At 36.8% G+C, this 16,435-nt stretch overlaps 1 long non-coding RNA gene across 1 annotated transcript; it reads right to left on the bottom strand.

The window, feature by feature from the left end:
• Positions 1-702: 702 nt before the first annotated feature.
• On the bottom strand, positions 703-6,967 carry LOC148957724 (uncharacterized). Its single transcript, XR_016145164.1, has 3 exons — positions 6,806-6,967; positions 1,476-1,559; positions 703-827 (listed from the first exon to the last, which is right to left on the bottom strand). It is a non-coding gene; the product is annotated as an uncharacterized LOC148957724 (long non-coding RNA).
• Between the last annotated feature and the right edge of the window lie 9,468 nt (positions 6,968-16,435).

The following is a 16,435-nucleotide window of genomic DNA, read 5'->3' as shown; positions in this document are numbered from 1 at the left end:
ACAATTTGCGTTTTCACAACCTTTCACCTTTAGTAAAATGGAAATTTCTAGTGAGAATTATCCAAGGTGGGCGACATTTTTAGGAAGTTTATTCTATTTTTTAGCCCCCCACCCCCTTTGAAATCCATGGCGGGGCCTGCATGATATTCTTTTTTGACAGCTTCAAGCTCACGGGCTAAAATATTGTTTATATTTCAAAATAGATTTTCCCACAGCTACATAATATAAATTGTTTCTATGATCATTAAAAAGTAGCTTAGAATGACAAAAATCTGCTATCCTCAGCTTTGAGAAAAAAGCAAAACCGCAGTTACAGTTTCTTTCACAATGAGTACAGAACGAAAATACACTCTGAGAGGAAGGAGCACTTTTTCGCTAGAGAACATTATTTTTGGTGAAAAGAAAAATTAATCACTAAGAGACACTGGATTCGAAAGCTTGACAGAGATGAGAGCTCTCAAAACATTGGACAGTCAGTGCAACATCGTCAGTGCAATTCCTATTGGATTTTGAACCTAGCAACGCCATTCACATAGGCTTCGATGGGTGGTGGCATAGGCACTATGGGTCCTTACCTTCTGCCAAATGTTTATTTAGATATTAATCCTCCAACAAACTAAATTGGGAGATATCATTGTGACACGTGCAAATACAAGCGCACTTTGGTAAGAGAATAAAGGCTTGAAGATAAAAGGGGCAAAATTTTAATGTAGCATTTTCAAATATTATTGTAACAATAAAGACTTATATTCACACATTTTCTCTAACTGTCCAAACCACTGATGCAATGTTAGATTAGCTCTTCATGGTGAATCAGAGTCTGGCAACTGAAAGACAAAATTAATATCAAAGTCTCTGGTGGATCAACTCTAGTTGGGTTTTGATACAAAACCCACTAAAATAACAATCACAACCTTTTCACTTGATAAGATACTTTTGAATACTCATAATTTGTAGCTTAGATCCCCAAACTTACAAACAATGAAAAATAAAAAAAGTAAAGTAAAGTAAGAAGTTACTGGGTTCTCCATTGTTTGATACCAAGAAACTGCCCATTAGTGGTCATGCAATTAAAAATCGCGAGAAATTTCAAGCTAGAAATAGAAAAAGACCTTCTATTTAATTCAGATTTAGTTGAATTTTATTTTAACTTGGCCGTGGTCACCCCCTGTCATATTTTGGAAAAAAAATTCTTAAATTCTTAAAGGTTTTTTATTCTTAAACAATGAACAAATATGATGTCATTTTATCAAAAGAATAGGTTTGCCCTTCGAATATTTGCCAAAGATCTGCCATTGATTGAAAACTACATTGCTAAATAATCAAAACAATTTTGAAGGAAAGGAATTCAGAATGAAATGTTTTATTCTTCAGTGTGCAATTTTCGAATTTTTTGTCAGTAGAGGCTTATTTGTTGATAACTATTTCAATACTTTGAAAAGGAGAATGGTTTATTAAAAAACAAGAATGATCACCTGTTGTTTGTACATTGAACCAGTTATTCTTGCATCTCGTTTCATCATCATAAATGAAAAATTGTCAATTTTATATCTCTTTGGCTAAAAGAAATCAGGTTTAGCATCAGTACAAGACTATAGTAGATTACTGACATAAAATACATTCCAGACATCATTAAGACAAGATTGCATACAATTCTGTTTATAGTTTGAATTAATTTATAATAGATTAATCTTCATTAAATCTTTATTGTGAGTCATCAAAAAATCCTATGTAATCATTTGATAAGGCCTCTCTTTGGAACAGGCACCACACTCAAGTAAGATGCTGCCCAAGCACATCTGAGTAGTGTCATTAGCAAGAGCAAGGTATAAAGGCTCACAACCTTAAATACAAGGTTAATTAAAATAAGGAAATGTGCTAGGAGAACAACAGACCATTTTCATACACAGTAAATCCCTATCATATCATATGCATTTTACTAATTGAAAAGACTATAAATCCAAACAGGTAGTTCACACAACTATGTACTTTGCAGACATCTTAATAATCCTTGAAATCAAAATTAATTCCTCTGGTTCATATTGAAAAAGTATTCCCTTAGAAGAATATGGACCCATTTGCAGATTCATATATCCTGTTTGTAACATGTAATGTCACGTATGCACATGCAATGGCATGATTCAAACAAACAGACTGAGCCTACCTTAGACTGAGAAAAATAAAACAGTGTATTTTTACATTTGAAGAAATTACATCTGGCTTGCTTAGGCAATATCTATTTCAGAAAAAAACTGGTTAGGCATTGGCTTTATAGAGGGTTATCATAGAGTTTCAGAAAAAGCAAAACTGCATTTCATCGAGCCTTTGACAACTGGATAACATAGAATATTTTTATCACTCAGAACACCTAAAATTCTTCATAGTCAATACTATTAAATTGTTTTAATGGCTTGTTCATCATGGGTGAAATATATACATCACACTATTAGAATAGCAATATAAGGGACCACTGTTAAACTTGAATCTCTGTACATATACGCAACGCACATGCTTCGCTAGTCTTCACAACGCACATGCTTCGCTAGTCTTCACAGACATGATGCACCCAGCTTTGTTAATGGATTAGCTAACATCTGTTCCCTTGGAATCCATTGAACACTATTTATGATTTTTTTTTCTAACAATTCTTTAACTGACCCAACATCTATACGCAAATGTTTGTCTTTGACTGATTTTGTGGAGTAGATAGCTTCTACAACTGATTTATTGTCAACAAAAGCATCAAAAGGAATGTCATCAAATGAAGTAAGCTCTGAAATAACTTGTTGTAGATAAATTGCATGATCTAATGCATCAGCTAAACTGAGCGTTTCTGCAGCAAGAATAGATTTGACTACTCTTTTGATCTTTGCACATGACCATGCTATAGCAGCTGCTGCATTGTTCATTCCAAGTAGCAGAATGATGTGACCTCCCATACTAGATACACCATCACACATATTGGCAAGAGATGCATCAGAGAAGACAAGAATATGCCAATTCTTACAAGGTCCAAGATGTGGAATTCTGATGATTGAATGGTGCTGCCTAACTCTTAATAAACTTTTGTTGGCCTTCAAAAGATCTGACACTTGGCTGCTGTTGAATTTTGAACTCATTTCAACAACATCAAATGCAAGATCAGGCCTTGCTCCTTGTGCAACCCAGTTGCACTGTCCAACAATTCTACGGAACTGTTCCTGTTCCTCAGATGTTAAGGGGCTTTTCTTTTCCTTGGCTCTTCCTGGATCAATTTTAATACTTTGAATATTTTCAACATATGCCCCTTGACTGATAGTAATACCTTTATAGGTTTGCTTGATGTCAAAACCAATGTATGTAAAATTGTCCTTTGCACGTCACCCAACTGTAAATCTCTCTGCAAGTGGTTTCAAAACTTTCTCTTCAAAAACTTCATTACCACAATGCAAAAAATCATCAATGTGCATAATCAGAGCACCAGTAACTTGTGTATTTGATGTCATGTAAAACAGTGATGAATCAACTTTGGATTGTTTCATCCCAAGATTGATTAACTCCTCTTTTACACTATCAAAGAATTGTCTCGCAGCATCCGCTAGCCCATAAAGGGTCTTTTTAAGTTTAACACAGTGCCCCATTACTCTGCGCAGCTTCTGGAGGAGGTTTGATGAACACATCTCCAGTAACTTGTGTATTTGATGTCATGTAAAACAGTGATGAATCAACTTTGGATTGTTTCATCCCAAGATTGATTAACTCCTCTTTTACACTGTCAAAGAATTGTCTCGCAGCATCCGCTAGCCCATAAAGGGTCTTTTTAAGTTTAACACAGTGCCCCATTACTCTGCGCAGCTTCTGGAGGAGGTTTGATGAACACATCTCTTTGAATTTGCTTTCCTTGAAGAAAGGCAGATGTGATCCACTAGATTTTACTGTCCAACCATTGCTAGTAGCAGTTGCCAGAAGTATTCGCATGGTTGTTTTTGCAACTGTTGGAGAATTACTTTCAATATATTGGGTCTCTTCAAAACCTCTGGCAAGTAAACAGGCTTTCATCCAACCATCTTTACGAGTTATGACCCACTTAGTGGATATGCAAGGCTGACCAACATCCTCAACTTCATCGTAAACATAAAAATCTTTTAATTTCCTTAGGTCAACATGTTTTGCTTGCAAAACATCACTAAAAGTAGAGTTGGTATCAGAGACAGTCACTAAGTCAATTTCTTCATTTACTTTTTTCCAATCACTCAGTTGTCCAAAGTTAAGTCTTTTCTTTTCACCTGTTTCTTTGTCCTCTACATTGAACCAGTATTTAGTTGATGTACTTGCTTTGCCTGCTCTCCCTAAAACTGTCCCTGTAATCCATGGATCATTTTCATTTATCTTGTATTCGATCTGGTCATTTTTTCTTAATGAGATCTTTTGTTGGTATGCAAATTGTGGTTGCTCTTCCATATCATGTGCATGGTGCTGGGTATCAGGGTCTTGTTCCTGACCAACCCTTAATGCACCCAGGTTTTCACATAGCTGTGGCTTTGAGATTGTAGCACAAGAGCTACTATCCCTTTGCAAGGGAACTGACATATTTGGATTTGTGTCCCTATGATCAACAAACACATCATCCCTTTTCAAGTCTACATCTTTGATTAGTCTGTTTGTTGACACACAAACATATACACCAGCATGGCATACAAAAACAACTTTTCCATCTTGATAAAGAACTTTTCCTGGACCAAGCCATTTATGACTTCCATCACGCTTGTAAAACACCCTGTCACCAGGATTAAATACATCATCAGTGGCTCTGATGGGATGTCTAAGTGCTCTCCGTATGCGTTCATCAGCTTCACATTGAATGAACGCTTTCCTTGCTGAAAATAGGGCATTCAAATGCATTTTCAGAATTTCACTTGAAGTGGTGCCTTGTAGTCTCTGACATAATGTTTGGCAAATTTGGGTTTTTTCCAAGGACAAGCTGATAACTGCTAAAACCATTCCACATCTGCAATGAATTGTTTGCTACATTTGCCCATGCCAGGAGAGTATTTTCATCTGTCTTGGGATTCTCTTCTGTTAAGATTTCCAGCATTTGATCAGTAATTTGGTGATTTCTTTCGCATAGACGATTGCTCCATGGGCTTTCAGCAGGAGTAGAGGAAAGCTGGATATTGAGAATACTAGCCACCTCACGCATTCCAGAATTATTGAATTCTCCACCATTACAAAAAAAAATTCCTTCCATGACACCCCATCTTGCTCCAATGCAATGCTGGATGATTTTCTCAACAACAACAGGTGGGGATTTGCTGTTAATAAAAACTGACATACTCAGTATTGTGAACATATCTATCATGTGAAGGATATAATTTCCTTTTTCAAATCATTGAGTGGAACACTTTCCATCACCTGCGCCCGTACTGACTCATTTTCAGGAAGCAGGAAGAGAAAGGGCAACAGCAATACCCATTTTCTTTTTCTCCAGATCCGTTATTTCACTCCACATTTGCACTTCCACTTTCCATCGCTCAAATGTTTTTCACTGCTGTTGAACACAGGTGGATTTAATTTCATGGCGGCCATGATAGCTGACGGTGTGTGATTTAGGCCTAGGGCATGACCGGCTCCGTAACGTAAAATAGGGAAGGAAGTAAATACAATCCAGTACAAAGTACACAAAAATCAGGCAACATGGCACAAAAAACATTGATATAACGCTCCTTAGAACTTTTTTTCCTCTGCTACTACTGTTAAACTTGAATCTCTGTACATATACACAACGCACGTGCTTCGCTAGTCTTCACTACTCTCAACACTCACAACAACAACAACATAACAACCACTGCCACAAATATCAACCTTTTCAATGTGAAACTTTAGTCTTTTGGCTATAAACATTCATGGTGCCTTTTGAAATTTCAACTTCGTACGCTAACATTTAGCTTAAGAACTTTCTCTGAGACAAAAAGATTTGTTTTCTCAGGAAACATCTTTATATTAAATCCAGATAGTCTATGGCATAAAGCAAAAGTATGACTAGGATTGGATCTAAAACAGATCCTTGGGCACATCTTATAGCGTCATGAATAAATTATAGCGTCAGTCAGGAAATAAAGCTGTGTTGCTGAATCCAAAAAAGCTTTGCCAAACAGTTAAATTTTTTGTTGAAATCAGGTAAAAATTTATGTGTATAAAATTCAGATAAAACAAGGTAGCTGTATTTTGGACAAACAGAAAAATTACTAATAACGTGGAAACCTGCCTTCTCTATTTGGGAAAAGGGCTTTTTTATTCTCCTGTGCTTGTTAAAGGTTAATTATATGGGGTTAAATGAAGTTGGGGTTAATTATATGGGGCCATGCCAAATGGGTGTAATATGCCATAGAATCATTTCATTAGCTGTCCGGCATTACCTGACGGACCATCTGCTAATATCTATATATAATACTTTTTACATGTGCCAGGCTTTTTATGCAACTCTCTATATATTCTTCTAGATAATTTTCTTGTTTTTTTTCACATCTCATTTGCAAGAAATAAAAATGGCATTGGCCTCTTTGGAAAAAGAAAAACACTTCTACGTCTCTGCCTTATACTTACTGTGCGTGAGTAGCAAAATTCAGCATTCTATTTTCCTGTTAACAAAACTGCTTAGAGGCAACATAATGTTATTATCATATAATGCCAGAAATTATCGTACAATTATAATTACGCTGGTCAACCAACAAGGTAACAACACTTTGTGATGGGCCTAGGCGCAGGTATGATTCTTTGAATAAAAGTCAAGAAAATATTGATTATTCGGCAATTCACAACAACATACCTTTCCTTCACACTCAATCCAGTCAACGATCTTCAAGCCAATACCGCTTGCACAAATTGCCCCAGCTATTATACCGAAGGAAGGGAGAATTTCGTACCACATTTTTATCTGCGATTTATCCTCTCGAAAACAAGATGGCGGCAAATTGAAATTTGTAGAAATTGAATTGAATTTTAGTGTCTCAGTGAAATCAATTCAATTGACATCTCACAAGGCCCGTAGACACTTGGGGAGGGGCAGGGGGCAATGCCCCCCAATAATTTGCGAAAATTGTGGAGGTATAGAAAAGCTATATTTCTATCCATGCCCCCCCCCCAATCAAGCTTAGCTGTGCTGTCTACGGGCCTGCCACACAGTCAGTGGTACGAAAAAAGCGCCAGCAGTACAAAGGAGCACCATTGATTTATGAGGTAATTCATAGAAAATAACAGTAAGAACAGTAAGTCAACCGCAAGCAAAAAACACTGAGCAGAAGCACAAAAATGGACATTGACTTCGTTGACTAAAGTTACTGGAGTTGTTTTGATCCTTTTCAAAAAATACTTTTAATGAGTTTTTCCTGGTTATTTTTGACCGGAGTGTCACTTGAGGGGGGTATGGGGTGTGGTTCAAAATAGGACCTTCTCACAGGGCAAAACTGATTTTGGCAGGCCAAATTTTTCTACTAATGGATTTGCTTTATTGTTCTTCTTATATAGCTGTTGCGAAAAGATAGTTATGCTTCAAAATTGTTTGTTCCATAAGTAACACGATAAAGACTGCCATTGAAACCAAATAGGAATTTCCAGCGATAGTGTGGACTGGAGAGGCAAAGATTTCTAAATTTGCGTTGATTTCCTTAAACTGCAGAATTAATTGTGCTCGATAACAGTGTCTTGTTAAAACAATATCCCTTCGTGATGAGGTTCGTTTTTCAGTGCTTGTACTTTTGAATAAATCTGATTCCAGCTTTACAATTCAGTAAGTGGAAGAATTCGCATGGTTTCTGTTGGCTTTTGGCACAGAGAGGTGGCAATTCCCACATCTTTCTGTTAATTTATTGTTATATTTAGGAAGTATGTATTTGAGTTTGCTTCAATTTTAATGAATGGTCTTGGTGCAATGTAAATTCTTGTAGCTTTTGGAGCGTATTTGGCCAGTTTCAAATTATTTCAACTCAAATCTTTTCAAAAATATTGGACTACGCCCCATCAGGGCTTTGTTCAAAAATGCTGTTATATTTTTGTCAGGGAATATGTTGGCATTTTTTGGGGCAAAGGATCTTCCCATTCAGGTGCCTTGATTTGTCGATAAAACTTTGCAAGCAAAATAATTTGGTCTGTGAATAAATGTGAGAATTTGCATAATGTATTTATATGCAGCGGGGTAGTTTCCCCATTATGATTATTGATGGCATCGTGGCTTAGCTTCGATCCCCTGACCTTGAAGAATGTTTGTGTAAGTAAATTGTTTTACATCTAACGTGACCAACCATGAGTTCAGTGGGATGCTAATCTGCATGTTCAAAATTTGTGGTAAAAAATAAGCTGTGTGGTCTGTGAAGCACTTTTCTTTATTATATGCCTATGATAATTATAAAGGTATGACCAAAGTTTTTCCGTAGGAGAACCACAACCTGACCTGACAGTGTTTTAAAGCAAATTATCGAAAAGTTGTCAACAGCAAAAATTTGATGTCTTGAGAATGAAAGAAACAATACAATGTATCATTCTTTAACAATACTGTAGATTTTTTCATTTTCCTTTTTGGCTTTTCAACTTTTGGTAGGGCAAAGTTTTTTCGCAGGGCAAAAATGAGGCCGACCCTAACTACTGACGGAATGTCCTCTGTTCACGGTATATGAAAATAAATTCAAAGCAATTATATCATAGTCAATGAAAAACATCAATTGAGTTTTTCTTTTGACTTTGATTGTTTCAAAGCAATGATTTATAGTTTGAGCATGACCGAAGGTTTCTGACTAAAAGTTCTCTCCTGTTCGGTAAATATGGTGGCTGAACACGAATCTTCAATCTTGCTTGGCGTAACACCCTGAAACTTCATCTGTTCTGAGCAACAGGTTCCTGTAAACTTGTAAAAGTACGGGGGTTTCCAATTGCTGTTCATCTGCACCTGAGGCGGACTGGAAAGTTCTTTCCTTACGGGAAAATCCAACTCAGGGGACCAAAATTTAGAAAGGCGTCACTATAACAACGTAAAGTAAAGGCTGCAAACCGCGGGTGATGGCAAAAATATTGCAACTACAAAACTCAGGTGAAAAATGAGTCTGAAATATTCACAACATCGATTTAGAACCAAAGGTCCTAGGCACAGCGGACAAAAATTTTATCATGATCAGTGGCGTAGCCAGGGTTGGAAGATTGGAGGGACAAAAATAAATCTGCTAGCAGGGGAAACATTTTTTGCTGACCACAACTTTAAGATTTTGGGAATGCACCCCATTTTGTAAATGCATTTGGGAAAGATATGGCTTTATACGTTGCAATTGTTAGCTAATCAAACACAATAACCAACATATGTAGCTTTTTGTGGCCGACTCCTATTCTACAACGTTTATATTCTGAATTCTGTAAGCGAAAAAGCTCTACGTGCAAAAACTGGTTTCTCAAAGTGATAAGAAAATATCTTAAAATAATAAGCAGTTCAAAAGTTTCAAACTGAGCCTATTCTCCTTGGAGCAAAATCTGCAAAATCCCGAAAAGCATTTCAGAATCCAGTTTTTTAAGGATTTGAGCACTTTAGCTTCTATTTTATCGAGGAAAAATTGTAAAACATTCTGTAGAGGTACAGACGAGGGTCCCTTGCAATGCGACCACGCCCTTTAGATTAGCTTAAAATAAATTTCAGAATATTTCTTACTGTCGTTTGCTTCCAGTCTTTTACAACGTTTTAATTTTGTCTGAAATACAAACCCCCCTTCCCCTGAAGTACTTATTTTATAGTAGATATGCACTTATCTCAGATGCCAACTTCCTGAGTATTGATGGGGGCGGCCGCCCCCTTGCCCCCTTCGCTACGTTTTAATTATGTCCCGTATCTGGTTTGATTTAAATATAAAGGTCGAAGACTTTTAAGCGCAAGGTATTGATTATACATAAGTTACAAAGCATCCAATACAATAATAGATTCGGATGTCCAATTTCATCTTTTTGTATAGTTAATTCAGTCAGTGGATCATCTTTGGAAACTTGACTAGCGATAATTTATAAAAGCGGCGGTTTTGGAGAATGCGGTGCCTGGGACCGAACACATCTCAGGGGCCCAAGCTTTTTTCAATTTATATTTTTTTCTTGGATGCTTTTCTTGGGTGCTGCTTGGGTGCAGGGTCCCTTCTGGCTATGAAAAGCTGGAGCCGTGGTCCACTGCTACCCCCTGAACATAAACATTGTGTCACGCCCTTCATTGGTTTACCGAAACAAAGGAAAATTTTTCTATTTGAGATCAATAGCTTGAAAGATTAATCATGAAGATTTGAAGTTAGCTAACAAATCACTGTTTTTTAGCTTGGTTCATAAATCGATTTTCTAACCCTTTCCGTCCAATATAAGCTAGTGGTAAGGGCTTTGTCAGTGGATGCTTCTCATTTAAAACGTAATACCAATTAAAGGCTATAAAATGCATAACCAGACATTAAATTAGCCATCACCTGCCCTCGCATTTAGCTCTCATATTAATTATATTATTCTCTGTTAGGGTAGGAGAATGCTTTATGTCTTTGTTTAGCTATCATATTTGGCGCTAATATTTGGGGTTATGTTCTTTTTCAAAAACAACAACAAAATCTACCTGCAGACTATCTCACCCTTATTTGCTAACGATTTGAAAACTGGGACAAACATTAATCACTGACATCAGATGATTGATGATTTGATTCTAGTTGAACTAGGGAATGACAACTGAAGCTCTTTCCCCATCCATATTTGCTATAAACTAGCTTGAAATGTTCCTTAATTGACTGGTCTTGGTGTTACCCATGTGTCGCTTCATGATGTTACATATCCCAAGCTTTCTGTTCGAAAAAAAATCCCAAGGAGAATCCCAACAGTCGCCAAAATTAACAAGATCTTGGGATAAATTCCCAAGTCCGGCAACACTGAATTAAATTGATAATTGACATTTTCTGTGGCTGGAAAAATAAGGTTATATTTTATTTTATTGAATTTGTCTTGTCTTTTCAAAATAAAGGGGATCGAAATTGGCCAATCAGAAACGCGATCATATAACTGTTGAGGTTGCCCAATCAATGCCGCTTGCCTTTTGAGAATGTTACCAATGGAGTCCTAAGATGAATACAAACTCGTTCTGTCTACATTTTTGGGGTTATACACTCGATGGAGTTTGTTTTGTTTCATTATGGAGATACTGTTTTTGGTGATAGAAATAGCCAAAGTTTAATTAAGGCTCTGCAAGCTTTCCAAAACAAATGTGCCAAGCATGAATCATATGATTCTAGCATTAAATCATCGTAGCAAAGTACGGCACTGGAAAACTCTAGACACCAGACGACAGTTCCATCAATATGCCACTATTTCTAGGTCAAAGCAAAATGGTTTGGGCCACTTTTTCAGCAATAAAACAGGCAAATATCTACATACAATATCTACAAATATCAAAATAACATCCAGAAAAGGAATGAAAATCAAGATCGTTATATACTAGAGGCAACTTGTGTCTTAACTCAAATCGAATGAGGCTAGTAAAACCATCCCCTGTCAGTTAATATTTTTTCACGATGATAGTCGATAGCGTTTTGATTTTAGCTACCCCATGCAGATACGCTCAAGACTAGAATTCTCTATGCATTTCTGATTTCTGCATAGGCCTAAGGCAAAATGCAAAGAATGATAAAAATTTAAAAAGTACAACTTGCATGGAAAGATTTAACTTAGATCAGGTTCTCGCAATCATTTATTTCTAGTTAACCTGCTTTTGCGATGATATTCGATGGCGTTTTGATTTTAGATGCCCCATGCAGATACGCTCAAGACTAGAATTCTCTATGCATTTCTGATTTCTGCATAGGCCTAAGGCAAAATGCAAAGAATGATAAAAATTTAAAAAGTACAACTTGCATGGAAAGATTTAACTTAGATCAGGTTCTCGCAATCATTTATTTCTAGTTAACCTGCTTTTGCGATGATATTCGATGGCGTTTTGATTTTAGATGCCCCATGCAGAAACGCATAACGCAACACTGAAATTCTCAATGCGTTTCTGCATGGGCTAAGCGGATGGTAGTTGTTCAACCTATCGATAGCATGATCGCAATTCCATCTTTTGAGTTTATCGTATCAAGATGTTTATATATTTGCATATTTGACATTTGGTGAATATATCGAACTTTGATTTGGTTTTGTATTGTTAATATTGCATGCGCGCGTTTTGTATCCCACAGGCCACAGCTAGGTCCTGCATGCCCGCCATTACACTGTAAACCCTAAAACGCGTGTGTCCAGCCCATGCAGAAACGCATGCCTATGAGATATGATGAGCCTGAAAGCTTACTGTTTTCTTACCCCTGAGGTCACTAGAAGGGAGGAGTCGAAATACGCTACGAGTAGACTACGGATGCATAACGATACTCATGTAAATTATGCTTCGTTCATGGGCTATTTTAGTTTCTGTAAATTTGCTACACTGAAGCTTCCAATTTGCATGTAAATAAACTCGCTGTATTTTTTTCACCTTTATCAATTTATTTATTTCGCAAAACTAGAGTCAGGATCCAAACTGGAGTTTCGTTTTTATCGAGAGACGAAGCGTTATAGTCCCGCACAGAATCGTTCATTGTCAGTAAGGCTAATTCCTCGTGAAAGCAAGTCATGGCTGTTAGTCAAAATGTTGTGCAAAATCGGATACACAAGCATGAACGTTTGTCCAGAAGGGAAGTTTTGGGCGCTGAACAAGATAAATGCAAACCCCAGCTGAGAAATCCTCCAAAGTGCTATTTGCAGACTGTTGTATTGGCTCCAAAGCCCCAAAAGAGGTTATTCTATTTCTGATTATGTTGCTGCTATTTGCGATAGCTGCATGAAAATTGGAGATGGAAAGTTTGATATGCTCATAAAGAAAGGATGCAGACCTCAGCTGGAAAATGCCCCATTTGCTATTTTTAGGCTGCTGCACTAGGCCCTAGGCTCCAAAAGTGATTTTCCTAATAATGTTGCTGCTAGTTGTGATGCCAGCAGGAAAACTGGCAGAGGTTTTCATCAGCTAATTTTTCTGGCTCCATTGCAATGCGCGTGGAAGATATCTGCGGCTGGGACGTCCCATTGGCTGCTTTTTTGGGGCCCCCCATATTTTTGCGCGATGCGTTATTGTCCATATTCTCGTGCGTGAAATCGTGAAATCTCGATCTTTTATGCGTGATTTTGTGAATTTAGATTTCTACGTGAAGCGTGAAACATGAGTTTTCCATGCGTTATGTCGTGAAAAAGCTTTAACTATCCGTGAATTCGTGAATGAAGTTTTGAATGATAATTTAAGAAGCTGCCTCAATTTGGTGCGTAATAAACCAATAATAGTTAAATCTCAAATTAGTATTTTGGAGGCTGAAGATAGTGATGTAGTCCTTCAAACAGAGCTCTGATGAGCAATAGCTGATATTACATTTATTGCTTGCGTGAGCGTAAAAATCCAATTTTTCAGTGCGTGATTGCGTGAAAGTCAAAAATTGTAGGTGAATGCGTGAATCACAACCACTCTGGAGGGGCCCCTTTTTAGCCGCACCGTTCCAAAAATTTCATACAAGCTAGAAATAACATGCATAATCCGCTCATTGATTATCAATAGATCAGATTATAAAAAAACAAGCAATTTGATTGTTTGGCCGCAAACTAAAAGAAATCCTTACAATTAAAAAAAATACCTAATTTTCTTGATTCAATCCCACAGGTTTTCCCAACAAACTTCTGAAAATCCCTAAAGTAGGTAGAAATCTCTACGTGTGGCAACACTGAATTGACCATGCTCAGCTTCTTGCTGTTTCCTGTTGTTTCCTGTTATGGTAAACGTGCGCTGGAAATCCCTATTTATGCTTGATACCTAGGTAGCGTCCAGTCCTATTACAATCAAGGAGAGGGTGGGGGGGGGGGGATGTTGGGGATTTCAAATTTCCTGCCATGCCTAACAGTTTATTTTATGGATTTAAGGGCTTATGTTAATCACGTATGAGTTACTGTTTTGGTATTTTGTTTACGTTGTTTTAGCTGGTATTGACGCAAATGCCTCAATTTGGTAATGAGGCTCATTAGCTGATTATATACATTTATAGTTGTAGTTTTATCATTGGTTAACGTATATAATGTTCTAGTATTTAATTGGTTCTTATTTAGAAAGCACATGGTATGATGTAAAAGGAATGTGATGCCAGACTGTAGGCAGATTGTGTAGAAACGAGCTTGAAGTAGAGATGTAACAAAATGAATGAAATTAAGAGCAGCTAACGGAAATCAGAGGTTTCTCTTCGTCTACTTCTAGGAATGTCTATTGGATAGAAGATAAGAAATTTAGAAGATTTCTTAACAGTATCTAACGTGTCTCGTTCTGCTTGCAGAATGAGAGTGCTCTAGCTATCGTGCTGTAATGCGAGTGGGGAAATAGAGTTCTAAAGTGATGACGTCACAAAAATCTATTTTTAGAATTTTTGAATTTTGACTCCATAACCTGAAAGATTATCATGAAATACCTCTAAATGTGCAAAATCAGGCAAGTGTATTACGAAATGGCAGAGATATGGCCACATGTTTACTGGTTCTCTCCCCATCAAACCTCTGTATTTTGGTCTCTGTTCATAACTTTATGAACAGAGCGAAAACAACAGTGATTCGTTAGCAAACTTCAAATCTTTCATTAGCCATATCCCAACCGATTTTAGACATATCTGGCCAATTTTGCATATTTGGAAGTATTTCATGGTGATCTTTTACGCTATGTGGTTAAAATTCAAAAATTCTAAAAATAGGTTTTTGATGACGTCACACTTTAGAACTCTATTGAGGAAGAGGAAGAACTTTTGTTGACAGGACGATAGGTAATCAAGTCACGTGTGGTATTTTTACTCTAAAGAACATTGCCCTGGGTACCAGACTCACTCTATATAAAATACTATTATACTCTTATTTTATGTAAAGTGAGTCTAGTACCCAGTATGGTACTGCATTTGCCGCCAAACTTAATGATTGTAGAATTTCATCAAAGTTGTAGTTTTTTATCGAAAGATCCCTGCGTATAGATTTAAGCAAGTGGTTACACACAAATATAATTTATGCAATGATTTAATTACGGCGCACAGAGGGTACGCTTCATGATTCTAATATTTATGATTGAAAACGGGCTACAACTTTTAGAGTTTTGAAAGATTAGAATTACCAGATAAAGACTGGTTGTGTTCCCCGTTTTCTGACCACGTCCATTTTAAACCCAATCAAATGAGGAAGGTTTTGAAGTAAGATCTTCTTGGCCGGTGGAAGGTTGATACGAGGGGCAAATCACTTCAAAAAATATCGTACACCTTTCGTGAAATAATTACCACAAGGATACCGACTGAAAAGTTATTGAAGGTTGGCAGGAACGGTTTGTCTCTTTGCGTAAAGAAACCACATGGCAGTTCACGCTCTTATCCTAACCTGTAAAAACGTAGAAAGTCAATTTTAAAACAAGAACATAATAGCAAAACACCGAGCCTGGCAAACATTTCTGGTTCTTAATAAAAAGATGTGTATTCTCTGTTCCGGGGGTTATTTCATCGATTTGCATCTCGCAATTTACAGATCTTGAAAATGGACTTCAGATTTGAAATCGTGATTTTGAAAGTAGCATGGAGTATACATGGAGTGCTGCTCGGTTGCAAGTGACTTGAGAAATATAGATTCTAAAGACTTGACCGGAATTCGCTGCAGCAGTGAAAACAATTCACTACAGCAACATATTCCATTAAAATGTATAGAAAAAGCAAAAATTTTGATAATCGTGTTATTTGCAGCCGGTCTAAATCACATGAAATTTTCAACATGAAAAATTATAATTCTATGATCTATTTTTGAAAACAAAAAATTGACGGAAACTTTCGTATAACTCTTTACTCCACCTGCCACTGGTTCAGGAGAGTTTTTAAAGAATAGACAACATTTCTTATCTATCTCGGACTGTATCTCCTCAAATTTCAGGACTGCCCAACTAATGACAAAAGCCACTTCCAATTATAAGTTAAACAATATTGTTGTATTGTTAGGACAGGAATATGAAGAAAATAAACTTTGTAAAAAACATAACTTTGGTTAGATACAAAGTCTAGCGTTTATAAATAACTTAACTCCTTGCCCGTAAGCTAATTTAAAAATATATACCCCCTGACATTCACATCATGAGACCTCAACACGTGGGGAATGGACACAAACCTTTTCAACAAATACATCAGATTGATCATTATGAGATTAAAACAAACCATTCAAATTACTGCATATTATAAAAGTTTTTAAATCTTACGCGTAATACTGCGCTTGTTCTGCGGCTTTCCCGACAGGAACAGAGGATGGCAAATCACTCGTTAATCAAATTACGAACAAGGCTAATAACGCTGCTGATCTGCTGACTCTTTCTAACATAATGTCATTAAAAGTCCAAACATTA

Source organism: Rhopilema esculentum, chromosome 21 (assembly GCF_057945365.1).
Source record: "Rhopilema esculentum isolate cy_ngs chromosome 21, ASM5794536v1, whole genome shotgun sequence".
In the NCBI taxonomy this organism is placed as follows: Eukaryota; Metazoa; Cnidaria; class Scyphozoa; order Rhizostomeae; family Rhizostomatidae; genus Rhopilema; species Rhopilema esculentum.
This window is presented reverse-complemented; position numbering and strand designations above follow the sequence as displayed.